The 18,427-nt window shown below is 42.7% G+C and overlaps 1 protein-coding gene across 1 annotated transcript in view; it reads right to left on the bottom strand.

Annotated features, from left to right (window-relative positions):
* The window catches only part of QPRT (quinolinate phosphoribosyltransferase), a 268,247-nt gene extending 250,486 nt beyond the window's left edge, over positions 1 to 17,761 (bottom strand). The window contains exon 1 of the mRNA XM_044086692.1: positions 17,618 to 17,761. The gene's annotated coding sequence lies outside the window, so the exon portion shown is untranslated. The remainder of the gene's footprint in view (positions 1 to 17,617) is intronic.
* Between the last annotated feature and the right edge of the window lie 666 nt (positions 17,762 to 18,427).

Raw genomic sequence — 18,427 nt, 5'->3', positions numbered from 1 at the left:
TCATGTTCATTTGTGTAGATACTATGGTTGCCTGTTACACAGAATCATGTTCGTTCATGTAGGCACTATGGTTCCCTGTTACACAGAATCATATTCATTTGTGTAGGCACTATGGTTCCCTGTTACACAGAATCATGTTCATTCATGTAGGCACCATGGTGCCCTGTTACACAGAATCATGTTCGTTTGTGTAGGCACCATGGTTCCCTGTTACACAGAATCATGTTCATTTGTGTAGGCACCATGGTTCCCTGTTACACAGAATCATGTTCATTCATGTAGACACTATGGTTCCCTGTTACACAGAATCATGTTCATTCATGTAGGCACTATGGTTCCCTGTTACACAGAATCATGTTCGTTTGTGTAGGCACTATAGTTCCCTGTTACACAGAATCATGTTCGTTCATGTAGGCACTATGGTTCCCTGTTACACAGAATCATGTTCATTTGTGTAGGCACTATGGTTCCCTGTTACACAGAATCATGTTTGTTTGGGTAGGCACTATGGTTCCCTGATACTGGGAAAACTACTTGTGTACCAACTCCTTAGCTCAACGCTTTCTGGAATTCATAAACTCCAATGCCCTGGTTCAACTTATCCACACCCCCACCAGGGGCAACAATATACTAGACCTAGTCATTACCAGCATGAGTGACCGGTGTTCCACACCTGAAGTCAACTCCTCTTTGGTCCGATCTGACCATAAGCTAATCACCCTTGATATCCACATCCCGTCTCCACCCCCCATTAAGGAAACCATGGTAAAAAATTTCTCCAAGGCCAACTTCTTAAGACAGAAGTGGTGAACCTCATGACACCCATGCAGATGGACAGTACAGTTACAACTGCTGAATCCTACACAAGTGCACACTATAAGCACTTACATGAGTGCATGGATCGTGCTATCCCAAACAACCAAGACGCTATCCTCCAAAAAAATGAAGCAAATCTGGTGGTCCCCTGCCATTAACAAACTGTACAACAGAAGGAAGAAACTGTTGCAAAAGAGAGTAAAATCCTATGAGTGGAGGAGCTCCCTGGTCAGCCTCAGTATGAAGCTGAGATCCCTTATAAGATCCTCCAAAGCTAGCTACAAAAACAAAATCACTGCTAATTCTAAGGACAACCACAAAGCATTCTATAGCTATGTCAAGAATCTCAATGGCAACACCCAGATTTGCTCTGAGTTACAGCACAATGGCACGAAAATTACAGAACCAACTGATATTGCCAACATCCTGGCAGATAGGTTCAGTGCTAACTTTACCCCCCCTCACCCCCTAAAGGGCCCATACCTATACAGGAAGAATGCAGAGTCCCTGTAATCACAACTACGCAGGTAAAAGCTGCACTCCCTAAAGCCAAAAACACAGCATCCAGGGGAAGAACAACATCCCAGGCTGCATTTTACACAAACTTCAGAATGAACTGGCTCCCCACTTAAGTACCATGTTCAATAATAGCCTCGCATCAGGCTTTGTGCCCACTGAATGGTGCACAGCAACAGTTATCCCACTCCACAAAGGGGAAGCCACCACTGATCCTGGGAACTATAGACCTATTAGCCTGATGAGCCTGGTCTGCAAGGCCATGGAACGTATCATCATGGAACTCATAAACAAAGACATTGGTAACCTCCAAACTCTGGATCCCACCCAGTTCGGGTTTGTGAAAGGCAGATCATGCCTCCTGAACCTAATCGACTTCTTTGAGGCAGTCATCAAAGCTGTAGATGAGGGTAAGGTGGTTCACACAGCCCATCTTGACCTCGCCAAGGCTTTCAACGCCATCCCCCATTCTGGAATTATAGCTAAATTCACTAAACTAGGTATAAATCCCTACGTCACAAGATGGGCTGCCAAATGGCTCACTGACAGAACCCACACTGTAAAAGTTGCAGACTCCAAATCTGACCTCAAAGCAGTGACAAGTGGAGTACCACAGGGTTCCATCCTGGGACCTCTCCTGTTTGGTATCTACTTCTCTGAAGTACAGGCTAACACAGAAGGCCTCTGGCTAATGAAGGTCACAGATGACTGAAAACTAGGAGCCATAGTCAAGTCCCCAAATGATGTGGACATCCTATAGAAGGGCTTCGCTGAGACAGATGCCTGGTGTCAGAGCCATGGTCTCAAGCTCAATGCCAAAATGTGCAGTGTCATCCCCTTTGGTAAAAACTCTGTACCCATGAACTACCACATAGGCAGTAATCTACTTAACACTGAATGTGTGATAAGAGACCTTGAGACCAGGTGGACAGTAGTTTCTCCTTTGATAGTCACATCGCCAGAGTAGTCAGGAAGTCCTTCTACATGGCACACCTCATCATAAAAGGGTTCTCATCCAGAAAAAAAGAGGTCATTGTTCCTCTCTACTTGACACTCATTAGACCCATTATAGAAAACAACGCCCCTTTTGGAATGTACCTCACAAGACATCTGCAGCAGCTGGAAAGGCCACAGAAGTACCTCACAAATAGGATTACTGGCCTCAAACAAATGCCCTACACTGACTGCCTCAAAAAACTCAAGTTTTATTCAGTAGCATATCACCTACTCCGAGGAGATCTCTGCCTAACATATAAAGCTATGTCAAACCCAGAGCTGTTGGACATGTTACACCTAAAGAAATCCCAATCCCTCCACGCTACATGCTCTAGGGACCTAAACCTTGTCACCACCATAAACAGGACATGCTGGAGGGATAGATTCCTGACCCAGAGACTTCCCATACTTTGGAGCAGGCTACCCATCTATGTCAAGCAAAGTTCTTCATTAGTACTCTTCAAGAAAAATCTTGATGAGTGGATGAGAAATAGGAAATACACTCTGGGGATCACTTCTGAGTCACTGCTTGACAATGGTACAAGAAAATAACTTTCCTGGGTGGCATAAGCCAGGGAACCTTGTTGGCTTGGCTTAAGTAGGCCCTTGGAGTGATAGCCTAGTACCTACCTATGAACCTATGATACACAGAATCATGTTCATTTGTGTAGGCACTATGGTTCCCTATTACACAGAATCACGTTCGTTTGTGTAGGCACTATGGTTCCCTGTTACACAGAATCATGTTAGTTCATGTAGACACTATGGTTCCATGTTACACAGAATTATGTTCCTTTGTGTAGGCACTATGGTTTCCTGTTACACAGAATCATTGTCATTTGTGTAGGCACTATGGTTCCCTGTTACACAGAATCATGTTCGGTTGTGTAGGCACTATGGTTCCCTGTTATATATAATCATGTTCATTCATGCAGGCACTATAGTTCCCTGTTACAAACAATCCTGTTTCTTTGTGTAGGCACTATGGTTTCCTGCTACACAGAATCATGTTCATTTGTGTAGGCACTATGGTTCCCTGTTACACAGAATCATGTTCATTTGTGTAGGCACCATGGTTCCCTGTTACACAGAATCATGTTCGTTTGTATAGGCACCATTGTTCCCTGTTACACAGAATCATGTTCATTTGTCTAGGCACTATGGTTCCCTGTTACACAGAATCATGTTCATTTGTGTAGACCCCATGGTTCCCTGTTACACAGAATCATGTTCATTTGTGTAGGCACCATGGTTCCCTGTTACACAGAATCATGTTCATTTGTGTAGGCACCATGGTCCCCTGTTACAGAGAATCATGTCCGTTTGTGTAGGCTCCATGATTCCCTGTTACACAGAATCGTGTTCATTTGTGTAGGCCCTATGGTTCCCTGTTACACAGAATCATGTTCGTTTGTGTAGGCCCCATGGTTCCCTGTTATACAGAATTATGTTCGTTTGTGTAGGCCCCATGGTTACCTGTTACACCGAATCATATTCGTTTGTCTAGGCACCATGGTTCCCTGCTACACAGAATCATGTTTGTTTGTCTAGGCACTATGGTTCCTTGTTACACAGAATCATGTTCATTTGTCTAGGCACTATGTTTCCCTGTTACACAGAATCATGTTCATTTGTGTAGGCCCCATGGCTCCCTGTTACACAGAATCGTGTTCGTTTGTGTAGGCCCCATGGTTCCCTGTTACACAGAATCATGTTCGTTTGTGTAGGCCCCATGGTTCCCTGTTACACAGAATCATGCTCGTTTATGTAGGCCCCATGGTTCCCTGTTACACAGAATCATGTTTGTTTGTGTAGTACCCATGGTTCCCTGTTACACAGAATCATATTCATTTGTCTAGGCTCCATGGTTCCCTGTTACATAGAATAATGTTCGTTTGTCTAGGCACTATGATTCCCTGTTACACAGAATCATGTTCGTTTGTGTAGGCACTATGGTTCCCTGTTACGCAGAATCATGTTCATTTGTGTAGGCCCCATGGTTCCCTGTTACACAGAATCATGTTCGTTTGTGTAGGCCCCATGGTTCCCTGTTACACAGAATCATGTTCGCTTGTGTAGGCACTATTGTTCCCTGTTCCACAGAATCATGTTCGTTTGTGTAGGCCCCATGTTTCCCTGTTACACAGAATCATGTTCATTTGTGTAGGCAACATGGTTCCCTGTTACACAGAATCATGTTTGTTTGTGTAGGCATCATGGTCCCCTGTTACAAAGAATCATGTTCTTTGTGTAGGCCCCATGGTTCCCTGTCACACAGAAACATGTTCGCTTGTGTAGGCACCATGGTTCCCTGTTGCACATAATCATGTTTGTTTGTGTATGCACCATGGTTCCCTGTTACACAGAATCATGTTCGTTTGTGTAGGCCCCATGGTTCCCTGTTACAGAGACTCTTGTTTGTTTGTGTAGGCACCATGGTTCCCTGTTACACAGAATCATGTTCATTTGTGTAGGCCCCATGGTTCCCTATTACACAGAATCATGTTCGTTTGTGTAGGCCCCATGGTTCCCTGTTTCACAGAATCATGTTCGTTTATGTAGGCCCCATGGTTCCCTGTTACACAGAATCATGTTTGTTTATGTAGGCCCCATGGTTCCCCATTACACAGAATCATGTTTATTTGTGTAGGCCCCATGGTTCCCTGTTACACATAATCATGTTCATTTGTGTAGGCCCCATGGTTCCCTGTTACACAGAATCATGTTCGTTCATGTAGGCACCATGGTTCCTTGTTACACAGAATGATGTTTGTTCATGTAGGCACCATGGTTCCCTGTTACATAGAATGATGTTCATTTGTGTAGGCCCCATGGTTCCCTGTTACACAGAATCATGTTCATTTGTGTAGGCACCATGGTTCCCTGTTACACAGAATCATGTTCGTTTGTATAGGCACCATTGTTCCCTGTTACACAGAATCATGTTCATTTGTCTAGGCACTATGGTTCCCTGTTACACAGAATCATGTTCGTTTGTGTAGACCCCATGGTTCCCTGTTACACAGAATCATGTTCATTTGTGTAGGCACCATGGTTCCCTGTTACACAGAATCATGTTCGTTTGTGTAGGCCCCATGGTTCCCTGTTATACAGAATCATGTTCGTTTGTGTAGGCCCCATGGTTCCCTGTTACACCAAATCATGTTCATTTGTCTAGGCACCATGGTTCCCTGCTACACAGAATCATGTTTGTTTGTCTAGGCACTATGGTTCCTTGTTACACAGAATCATGTTCATTTGTCTAGGCACTATGTTTCCCTGTTACACAGAATCATGTTCATTTGTGTAGGCCCCATGGCTCCCTGTTACACAGAATCATGTTTGTTTGTGTAGGCCCCATGGTTCCCTGTTACACAGAATCATATTCGTTTGTGTAGGCCCCATGGTTCCCTGTTACACAGAATCATGTTCGTTTATGTAGGCCCCATGGTTCCCTGTTACACAGAATCAAGTTTGTTTGTGTAGGCCCCATGGTTCCCTCTTACACAGAATCATATTCATTTGTCTAGGCTCCATGGTTCCCTGTTACATAGAATAATGTTCGTTTGTATAGGCACTATGATTCCCTGTTACACAGAATCATGTTCGTTTGTGTAGGCACTATGGTTCCCTGTTACACAGAATCATGTTCATTTGCGTAGGCCCCATGGTTCCCTGTTACACAGAATCATGTTCGTTTGTGTAGGCCCCATGGTTCCCTGTTACACAGAATCATGTTCATTTGTCTAGGCACCATGGATTCCTGTTACACAGAATCATGTTCATTTGTCTAGGCACTATGGTCCCCTGTTACACAGAATCATGTTCGTTTGTGTAGGCCCCATGGTTCCCTGTTACACAGAATCATGTTCGTTTGTGTAGGCCCCATGGTTCCCTGTTACACAGAATCATGTTCGTTTGTCTTGGCATTATGGTTCCCTGTTACACAGAATCATGTTCATTTGTGTAGGCACCATGGTTCCCTGTTACACAGAGTCATGTTCGTTTGTGTAGGCCCCATGGTTCCCTGTTACACAGAATCATGTTCGTTTGTCTTGGCACTATGGTTCCCTGTTACACAGAATCATGTTCGTTTGTGTAGGCCCCATGGTTCCCTGTTACACAGAATCATGTTCGTTTGTCTTGGCATTATGGTTCCCTGTTACACAGAATCATGTTCATTTGTGTAGGCACCATGGTTCCCTGTTACACAGAGTCATGTTCGTTTGTGTAGGCCCCATGGTTCCCTGTTACACAGAATCATGTTCGTTTGTCTTGGCACTATGGTTCCCTGTTACACAGAATCATGTTAATTTGTGTAGGCACCATGGTTCCCTGTTGCACAGAGTCATGTTAGTTTGTGTAGGCCCCATGGTTCCCTTTTACACAGAATCATGTTCGTTTGTGTAGGCACCATGGTTCCCTGTTACACAGAATCATGTTCATTTGTGTAGGCACCATGGTTCCCTGTTACACAGAGTCATGCTCGTTTGTGTAGGCCCCATGGTTCCCTGTTACACATGCAGGAATGACTTCTTTGTCAAAGAGAAAAAAGGAAGAAGTGCTTGAAGATGCTATGAGGATGAGCAGTGACTTTCCAGATACAACAGCTCTTTACTAAGAACAGGCTCCACCTTGTCAAAGTAAATGTTATTGTCATTTAGGACCACACAAGTGCAGCCTAAATGAAATGCTGAGCATCAACTCACCAGAGAGTACATAGGAATTTGAGCAAGAACAGTATATAATCTTTCAATATAACAGCAGCAATGCTTAGTGCTAGTTTGGAAAGACATACCTCAGCTATTATCTAACATGGAAGTGGAGAAGAAGAGAAACATGGAAGTGGGGAAAAAGAGATCAGAAACAGTAGAAAGGCAGTAAAGATGGACAAAGAACACAGCAGAAAAACAAATAAGATGGACTAAGACCATGATGGAATAGTCTTAAGGGAAAACTCCACCTTCTCCAACAGTTTAACTCAACTCTTAGCTTGCTTTTCTCCCTATAATATGATTCCAGTACTGCGTGGGTACTACCTGAAACCTGCTTGTACTTTATAAAACTTTTATTTCCTCATTTTGGTATTAAAGGAAGGGAAAGACCACCAACTTTTTTGTAAGGTTAACTTGTCACAAAAGTTGCATGACATTCCACAGAGAGAAATCTGTAGTCAGGAGCTCAGGCTGCTATAACAAGACAGAGAGGTGTGAAACTGTTTTCCATTGTCTTTATTGCAGAGAGGAAGAGAGTTTACACTGATTCACAGCTACTTCTAATAGGTTCATAGGTTGGTACTGGGCTATCTGCCCGAAGGCATGTATTAGCCCAGCCACATTGTGTGGTATTCACCGCCCCTTTAGTAGTTCCCTAGACCCTTGTACTAGCAGCTAATAATGTAATGTAGCCGTGCCTTTCACAGCAAAGCACAGCAATTAGATCAGTCAGTACTTCAAAGGCAGTTATCATCTCTTGACAAATTTACACAAGCAGCACCACAGTATTGAAATGCTAAGCTTTAAACTTTAAATGTTTGCTGTTTATACTACTTTACATTTTAAGATGATTTGAATGCAGTATCTAAGATGTCTGCGACATTTACAGAAAAGTCAGAAATATTTTTTCTTGTAATTCTTATAAAGTATCAGTACATTTACCAAAGTGTAGGGGATGGGCTGTCAATTCATGCTGATGGACTACAAAAGGATTCTTTCACAAAGGCCTGCACTTTAGCAACTGTTTTGGTTGCAGCTGTATAATTCCATAGTATACTGTAAAACAAGCCCTGAGACATGCACAAATGAGGGCCCTTCAAGAAATAAAAGAAGCAGTCGTGTTACGGACAGTATATAAAATGGCAGTGAGTGATACTAATCCCATTATGTGCTACTACTTCCTTATGTCTAGCATGACTCATATAAAGCAGACTTGAAATGCATTATGGGAAAAAGAAAGGCTTGAAGAAAAATGAGATCACATTGATATGTCAAGCCCCATTGATAGCCATTTTGGAGCAAACATATTAAAATTCTATAATAAGCAGTCAGAGTGACTTTGAGGTGTTAAAATAACTCAGAAAACAGAGGTAGAATGAAAAACTAGACTTTTTTAGTTCTAAAGTGGAGTATTCCTCTAATCTGCACTGTAAGAAATTATGGGTAGGGAGATTGGGAGTCGCTGGCAGGTGCATGAGGGGAGGGTGGGTGTTACTTAGTATTACAATGTAACAATGCAATATATGGAGTCTGTGTAGGGAGATGGGTATCTGCAGGCGGTGATACAGGAGTGGAAGGTAGACATTACTTAGTATTACAATGTAACAATGTAATATAAGGAGTCTATGTAGGGAGATGGGGAACTGCAGGTATTGATACAGGAGGGGAGGGTAGACATTACTTTGTGTTACAATGTAACAATGTAATAAAAGGAGTCTGTGTAATGAGATGGGGACCTGCAGGTATTGATACAGGAGGGGAGGGTAGACATTACTTAGTATTACAATGTACCAATGTAATATAAGAAGACTGTTTAGGAAGGTAGGGGAGCTGCCGTCTGTGATACAGGAGGGGAGGGTGGGCATTGTTGACATCAGAGAAACCCAGGCCAGTGACAAGTGGAGGCAGGAGACTGAGGTGTCTGGGTATAGGTTGTACAGGAATGGCAGACAGGGGAGGCATGAAGGTGCGGCTGGGATGTAAATAAAGGATGGCATGATATGTGAGGTCAGACAGAAGAAAAAAGCAGAAAACCAGGACTGGTAATTAGGTACAGGTTGGGTTAGAGCCAAGGGCAAGGGTAGTGATAAGGCTAGAGCCAAGGGTAAGGGGACAGGTAGGGTTAAAGCAGAGTAGCGTTGGAGCCAAGAGTAAGTGTCCTGGTGATTAAGGAAGAGAGTCAGTGGACTGATGCTGTGTTGCCTTTTTTAAGTACATCAAAGGAAAAAGATGAGAAACTGGACAACAGTATAAAGATGTAACAGCATGAGAGTAACAATCGGGGTACAGAGGGAGTGTGACATTTGTGGGGTTTCAGCAGTGTGGATAATCATGAGCTAGATAAATGGATCGAAGAAGAGCAAGGGGACTGAAAGCAAGGCCGGGGATGAAATAAGCTATGGGAATAGTTCAGGGGTGCAAAGCGGGGGATGAAATAAGCTATGGGAATAGTTCAGGGGTGCAAAGCGGGGGATGAAATAAGCTATGGGAATAGTTCAGGGGTGCAAAGCGGGTGATGAAATAAGCTATGGGAATAGTTCAGGAGTGCAAAGCGGGGGATGAAATAAGCTATGGGAATAGTTCAGGGGTGCAAAGCGGGGGATGAAATAAGCTATGGGAATAGTTCAGGGTGCAAAGGGGGGGATGAAATAAGCTATGGCAATACTTCAGGGGTGCAAAGCGGGGATGAAATAAGCTATGGGAATAGTTCAGGGTGCAAAGCGGGGATGAAATAAGCTATGGGAATAGTTCAGGGTGCAAAGCGGGGGATGAAATAAGCTATGGGAATAGTTCAGGGGTGCAAAGCGGGGGATGAAATAAGCTATGGGAATAGTTCAGGGGTGCAAAGCGGGGGATGAAATAAGCTATGGGAATAGTTCAGGGGTGCAAAGCCGGGGATGAAATAAGCTATGGGAATAGTTCAGGGTGCAAAGCGGGGATGAAATAAGCTATGGGAATAGTTCAGGGTGCAAAGCGGGGATGAAATAAGCTATGGGAATAGTTCAGGGTGCAAAGCGGGGATGAAATAAGCTATGGGAATAGTTCAGGGGTGCAAAGCGGGGATGAAATAAGCTATGGGAATAGTTCAGGGGTGCAAGCGGGGGATGAAATAAGCTATGGGAATAGTTCAGGGTGCAAAGCGGGGATGAAATAAGCTATGGGAATAGTTCAGGGGTGCAAAGCGGGGGATGAAATAAGCTATGGGAATAGTTCAGGGGTGCAAAGCCGGGGATGAAATAAGCTATGGGAATAGTTCAGGGGTGCAAAGCGGGGGATGAAATAAGCTATGGGAATAGTTCAGGGGTGCAAAGCGGGGGATGAAATAAGCTATGGGAATAGTTCAGGGGTGCAAAGCGGGGGATGAAATAAGCTATGGGAATAGTTCAGGGGTGCAAAGCGGGGGATGAAGGGGTGCAGTACTAACTGCTATGGACAAAACTGGGAGAAAAAGGGAAAAAGAGACTCAGGCCAACAGAGCAGCATAGCAATTAGGGCAAAAGGCAGGGCTATGAGAAGGGCGAATTGAGTGGGTGAGGGCACGCAGGTGGCACACTACAAGGAGGGCAGCAGAATGCAACAAAGGAGGTGAGGGTAACAATGCACAAGCTGAAAGGGAGTTGGCAGACCGGGTCCAGGAGGAACAATGTTTTTTTTAGGTATATAGGAGAAGAAGGAAGGGGTGGATGGACATGGGCAGGCTGTCTAAAATGGGGAGGAGATGAGAGAGGAGGGGGATACACCAGAGGTACTGAATGAATACTTTTCAAACGAGAAGAGAAATAAGGGTGCCATGTTTGGAGGCAGGCAGGATGGAATGGGAAGGAACCAGGATTAAGACAAAGGAACTGGATTCTTTAAGGAAGGATTAAGTACAAGGACCAGATGGGCTGCCTCCAATGGTCCCTAGGAACCTGGCTAGTGTGCTATCAGATACTGAGTGGAGGTTTTCAATACTTTACTGGCCGCTGTGGAAGTGCCTGAGAATTGGAAGATGGCAACTTTGGTTTCTTTGCAGAAGGTGTTACGAAAAATCCAAGGAACCACAGTGGTAGTTAAAGTCATGGACAGAGTCCACAGGGAATAGCTGGTTAATTTCCTACAGGACAACAATCAGCAACATGGAATCATGACCAGAAGAAGTTGTCATACAAACCTAATCTAGTTGTATGACTGGGTTACTGAAGGACTTTATTTATTTATACATTTATTGATTTATTTATTCATTTTACATTTGTACGGCAGTAGTGTTGTTACCTCACAGCAAGAAGTTCTCCCGTTCGATTCTCGGCTGGGCTTGGGAGTGCCTTCTGTGTGGAGTCTGCATGTCCTCCCCTTGGTTGGGTAGCGTTCGAAAGACATGCATACGTAAATGGGCGTGCCTTCGTTGAACGTTGGGCATTGAGCTGGCACCTTGGCATTTCGTAAAAATATACTGCCAATCATTAACAGACCGGAGTTCCGCTGTGGTGACCCCTTACCGGGAAAAGCCAAAAGACAACACATTACTGGGAAAGTGTGACTGGGTAAACCCCCTTTTCAGCGGAAGCCTGGGAGAAAAGTTCCACACAGAATCAAACAAAACAATATAAGAAGGACTAAATGTTACATGTACCTATCCACAGGATATAGGCTGGAAAGAGATAAATGCATACAATTAGATGACATATGTTTATACAAAGTTATGAGTAGCAGACAGCATTAATCCCTCGTCTGTGTTGCAATAACAATTACAAGAATTAGTAAGGCTAGCAGTGTTTACTCGCATATATATCCTACAATAATTGGTTACCTACTGCAAATTTTGCAATTACTGCAACTGAGAGTCAGTAGCAAGAGATTATGAATTTAACGAAAGTGAAATTTGAGATTTTGACTTCCGTAAACTCAGGAAGCAGAGGGAGTAGAGCATAGCAAGTTCAATTCCCATGGAGGGCTAGTTTCTGCAGATATTGGTTTTATGAGGGGGTGCAGTATCTTGTACAGGGTCTAAGCTACCCTGGACTATTGCATGAGCAAAGCCATGCACTAGATAAGTGGGGTTTGAATAATTTTTAAAATGACCAGAGCAAGTAGTAAGTAGTAGATCTAATGGTCTGGGGGAAAGAATTCCAGAGTTTGGCTACTTGATGTGAGAAAAAAGAGTCTCCGGCAATGTTGTTCGCTTTACTTACATTTAATAGTGATTTATAAGTGGAGTGAAGTATTCAATTAATGTTCAATTATGTTTTGGAGAACTTGGGTTCTGTCTGGCTGGTAAAATAGTTTCTGAGCTATTGTCAGCTAATTATAGGCTAGTAGGTGTGGTAGTTCCAACCAGGAAAGTTGTTTCAGGGCTAGACAGTGGTGAGACCGATATGAAGAATGTGTAGCAAATTTTGCTATTTTATTATAACATCTTTCAAGTATAGCTAGGTCTGCATTCCTCAGGGTGGTAAGTATGGGTGAAACACACAGTAGGGTAGAGAGAAGGTGTCTTCTTGAAATGGCTATCCTGGTGTTGTTACTTAGGAATTTCGTATTTCTTATTTACTTGATTGGGGAGTACAGGTAAATGTAGTCCCATATTACAGGTGAAAGTGACTTGGGACTACAGGTAGATGTAGTGTCAAGTTACAGGAGAAGATGATATGGGACTACAGGTAGACATACTCCCAAGTTACAGGAGAAGGTGAAGTGGGACTACAGGTAGATGTACTGCCAATTTACGGGAGAAGGTGACATGGGACTACAGGTAGACACAGTGTCAAGCTACAGGAGAAAGCGATATGGGACTATAGGTAGACATAGTTCTAAGTTACAGCAGAAGGTCACATGGAAGTACAGGTAGACATAGTCCCAAGTTACAGGAGAGGTCACATGGGAACACAGGTAGATGTAGTCCCAAGTTACAGGAGAAGGTCACATGGGACTGCAGGCAGACATAGTGCCAAGTTACAGGAGAAGGTGATATGGAACTACAGGTAGATGTAGTCCCAAGTTACAGGAGAAGGTCACATGGGAGTACAGGTAGATGTAGTCCCAAGTTACAGGAGAACATCTCATGGGAATGCAGGTAGACCTAGTCCACATTGACTTCAGTAAGGCCTTTGCCTTGGTCCCACACAGAAGTAGATTACAACTGATGAATCAGGAGTAGGACTAAGACTGAGGACCTGCATAGCTGGATAGGAGGACACAGAGGGTTGTTTGGAGGGGGATAGTTTCAGGAATAACAGAGCTGCAGTACCACACATGTTGACCTTTGGTCCAGCACTCTTCAGAACATTTGTCTCTGAAATATCTGAGGAGACAGAAAACAAGATCAGTTTCACTGTCAGTGGTAGAGTGATAAGTACAGCACTGGAGGGTGGGGTGGGGGGTCTAACAAAGGAACTGGAAAGGCTGAACAAGTAGACAGAAAGGTAACAACTGAAATTCATTCAGACATGGAGACAGTCCTGCACTTCATCCATAAAAGCCCTGGTGTGAAAATTCAGCTGGGAGGAGAACTGGTGCAAACTCAGCAAGAAAAGGGTCTGGGGGCATATATCAGACATGACTAAGACAACTAGAAGCAAAGTGAGAAGGAAGTGGCAATAGTAAACAGAAATATGGTGTGTATCCTTTGAGAGATAAAGGGGCATTATTTATAGGTGTAAAGAGCTTCTGATTCATTGCATCATTTCCAAATGGTTCTTGCACTACTCAAGGCTTCATCAACTTGAATGGAAAAACAAAGTAAACTTAGAAAAACACAAACACCCTGGAGTGTGCAAAGCTGTAATCACAGGAAAACACGATGTCACCAACACACGGACCCTTTATTCACTATGAAAATCACAGTTTGTTAAAGCGCTTTTCGTCTACGATTTTCGTAGTGAATAAAGGGTCCATGTGTTGGTGACATCGTGTTTTCCTGTGATTACAGCTTTGCACTACTCAAGGCTTGCTTGGTGGGATGGTTTTGTTAACTACCTTACTAAAAGGTACATTATTGTATAGACTCACAAGAGACTTTGCAGACTATCAGTTACACAAGTGTAGCACTCATAGGGCATAAGACTAGATTCTCTACTTTTCCACTCTGTGTGTAAAATAGCTCACAGAATCTGATGGACACCTGCACACAATATACAGCCACCTGTAAAATGGACGAACAACAAACTAAAGTGGTTCACATCCAATACTTTGACACCTTCACATAAACATACAAGACCACACTTTCTGGCATGCTATGCAGGCTGCAGAAATCACTCCAGTTCTGGAACAAAAAGGCTCTAATGACTTGATTCTGAAAACTGTAAACAGATTTAAACCGCTCATCTTGGCACTCTACTTCATGGTCGATTTGACCACCATGTCCACTGACTTACTATAACCAATGCTTAGAAATGAAACGTTTGCAGAACAGTCAGTGGACCAATTATATCATTTGCACTGGCCACAGGCAAATTTAATTTTAATTCGATTTTATTTTATTTTATTATTTAATTTTGTCAACTGGGTTAAGTGAAAATACACACCGTTGATCTTACTCAAACTTTACCCAGGCTACAACAGCAAAAGTAAATGCAACACGTAGAGAGTGTTCAGAGTAGCTAATTCAAGCAGCTTATTTATGTGGAATGGGGGAAATTGGAGTCCCTGGCGACAGCCTACTCAAATACTGGATGACCAAGCAACATCAACAAAGACAACCTGATGTCTGTACTGACCTTCATGTCCTATGGGTAGGGACAGAAACCATAACTACTGAGTTAAGAGGCTAACCCATTAGTGTCTGAAGATAAAACGTGCTGGTTGTAACCACTGCAGAAACAGACAGTGGTGTTCCTGTTCCTTGCACCTCAAAATGGACAGCGTTTAGTTACATTAGGGCAAGCAGTCTTCCTACTAAGCTCAGGACAGACCAGCACCACTGAAACCCCTCACCTTCAAATTTATTTTCCACTATCTCACTATCTTGTCTATGTCCTGCTCAAATCTACAATAACCCCTCCCCCTTCATATACATAAATAGACACACACACACACACACACACACACACACACACACACACACACACACACACACACACACACACACACACAGTCACATCCTGACTTGGAAGCTTTCCATGTGCACACCTTACAAAAGGTTATGCTTGTCCTGGCTTGTTCACATAAGTGCTATATGTATGCTTACAAAGGGAAGATGCTGTTTTTTAGATAATTGCCAGTACACTACTTAATGCAAGTGGTATGTGATTTGTATTTAAAAATAATGGAAATGATTATACCATCAGAACGAGGATAAAGTCACAAGATTTCTTGGAATAAGTGCATGCTTGCTATCTGTGATGGAAGTATCTGTATAAATGCAAATGGAAATCTGGCTGAAATACACCCCTAATTTATTTCTACTATCTTTATAATTCAGCAGTATGTCAGTTTGGTATATCACTAATTCTTTTTTAAATTCTATTAAATGGGCATTACATTACTGCAGAAGACTGTAGTTTTGTTTTTCACTCATTATGTCCCCTCAAACTCTGATATATATGTAATATGGACACAAATGAATGCAATTTGACAGCTGGTAATATCCTTTGATGGCAGGTTATAGATCTAGATGACAGGATCCTGAAGAACATACAGAGTCAACTTCTTCTTCTTCTTTCGGCTTTTCCCAGTTAGGGGTCGCCACAGTGGATCACCTGTCCACTCATGATTGGCAGTAGAGTTTTACGGTGTCGAGGTGCCAGCCTGGCGCCCAACCTTCCACGGAAGACACACACACACACTCACACCTAGGGCCAATTTAGAGTGCCCAATCGACCTACAGCATGTCTTTGGGATGTAGGAGGAAACCAGAGCACCCGGAGGAAACCCACTAGTCCACAGGGAGGACATGCAGACTCCGCACAGAAGGCACCCCAGCTGAGGATCGAACCAGAGAACCTCTTGCTGTGAGGCGACAATGTTAACCGCTGCACCACCATGGCCGCTCAATATACCGAGTCAACAATATACTTAAAAATAAACATGTCACTGCCACCTCCACTCATCCCACTTACATATTAACATATGTGCACCTTTCAAAACCTCCTACATTGCTCAACACACTTATATACTAACATACATGTAACATCCACACCCTCCTACACTGCTCAGCACACTTACATACTAACATACATGTACCATCCACACCCTCCTACACTGCTCAGCACACTTATATACTAACATACATGTAACATCCACACCCTCCTACACTGCTCAACACACTTATATACTAACATACATGTAACATCCACACCCTCCTACACTGCTCAGCACACTTACATACTAACATACATGTACCATCCACACCCTCCTACACTGCTCAACACACTTATATACTAACATACATGTAACATCCACACCCTCCTACACTGCTCAGCACACTTACATACTAACATACATGTACCATCCACACCCTCCTACACTGCTCAGCACACTTATATACTAACATACATGTAACATCCACACCCTCCTACACTGCTCAGCACACTTACATACTAACATACATGTAACATCCACACCCTCCTACACTGCTCAGCACACTTACATACTAACATACATGTATCATCCACACCCTCCTACACTGCTCAGCACACTTACATACTAACATACATGTACCTTCTACACCCTCCTACACTGCTGAGCTCACTGCATACTAACATACAACATGTACCTTCCACACCACTATGTGCTGCTCAGTTCACTTAGACAGTGACACACATCCCTTGCACTTCTTCCTATGTAACTTGCACACTAATAAACATGTCACTCCCATCTTCTCTTATACTGATCAGCACATTACAGTTTTTACAGATGTCCAGCCAGGTGCACATCTCCTTTTAGGAGTTTTTATTTTTTTAAATGTTTAATTACATTAATGTTTTGTGCATACATCATTCAAGAGAGTATACCAAACTTAAAAATGTTTGCATAGTTATTTCCAGTTTTCTTACAGAAGCTATATTTATTCCATTTTAAGCCCCATCCTGTTTACAGGCATCAGGAATGTACAATACTTACTGACATTAAAAAATACAACACAGCGTCAAGTGAAGTGAATCTACATATGTGACAAACAGTGCACTTCCACTTGGCTGTAAACAGACAAACACAACTAACACAAAACACCTATTACAATTCTACTTATCAAAAGCCTCACTGTCACAGGAAAAACCCACGTACAGAGTCTTCAATGAACATCAACTACAAGGGACCCCAGACCCAGATGCCTGGGATAATAGGTGATGATGAAATGCAAAGGGATAGGGTAACTAAATATTAAGTACCAAACTTACCTGTAAATGAAACCTCCTTTGTTTTAAAATACTTAATAAAAATGTTAGTAACGAGACACTAAGCACAGGAGTCAGCTCCCAGACAGTTGTCTTTATGTATAAACAGCTGGGATTCTAAGACTTGCTACCTACATTTATTCACAATCTACGCTACTAACACTGAAACAATTTATAAATCAAATAATTCAAATCACATTTAGAACAGCACTGATAAACATTCAGTTTGTGTAATGAAAAAAGGTTGAATGCAGCATTTCCTACCAGTTTGTCTGGGGTTTTCCCTTGGTATACGCTCCTTCACCTGACCTGTTGTCTTCAAGCTTTCTTCTTCCTGTTCTGCCGACTCACAAACTTTTCTGGAGTTTACATTCCACAACTTCTAAAGCCCAGCTATGGGGGAAGGGGGGCCTGGCCAACCATACCTTTCCCTGAGTGACAGTAATTACTGCATCAAAAGCCAGACCTTTTGCTCAAGGGGACAAATTCCAAACGTGTCATGCTGACAGATGTAAAAGAAAAGGTTAGAGATGAAAGTTTTAATTAAGGAAAATGACCCAGCTACAGAAAAAAAAACAGAGTACTATTCTCAATTGTTATTCACCTTCTTAAATTTCACGAGTAACTTTTTGATAATAACAATAGTTATGTACAAATCTGCAAAGCAGGACAATATTAGCAAATCAAACCAAACCATACATGCATACATAGATACATACATACATACATGCATGCATACATACATACATACACGCATGCATACATAGATACATATATAATACATAGATACATACATACATGCATGCATACATACACACATGCGTACATAGATACATACATACATTAAATTCAATTCAATTCAACTTTATTGTCATATGTACTAGAGACAGCATCACAAAGTACAATGAAATTCTTATTCTGTAAATCCTCCAGCAACAAATAAAAACAAGGGGTTGGGAGGGTGGCCTAATGGTTAAGGTGTTTGCCTTGCAAGTACAAGGTGCAAGGTTTGAGTCTCACAAGGAATAAATGGCTAGGCTTAAAATGGCTCGCAAGGGCATTTAGCTTAGTACT

The sequence above is a fragment of the Protopterus annectens genome, chromosome 10.part0 (assembly GCF_019279795.1).
Source record: "Protopterus annectens isolate FY-2018-M chromosome 10.part0, PAN1.0, whole genome shotgun sequence".
NCBI lineage: Eukaryota > Metazoa > Chordata > Ceratodontiformes > Protopteridae > Protopterus > Protopterus annectens.
This window is presented reverse-complemented; position numbering and strand designations above follow the sequence as displayed.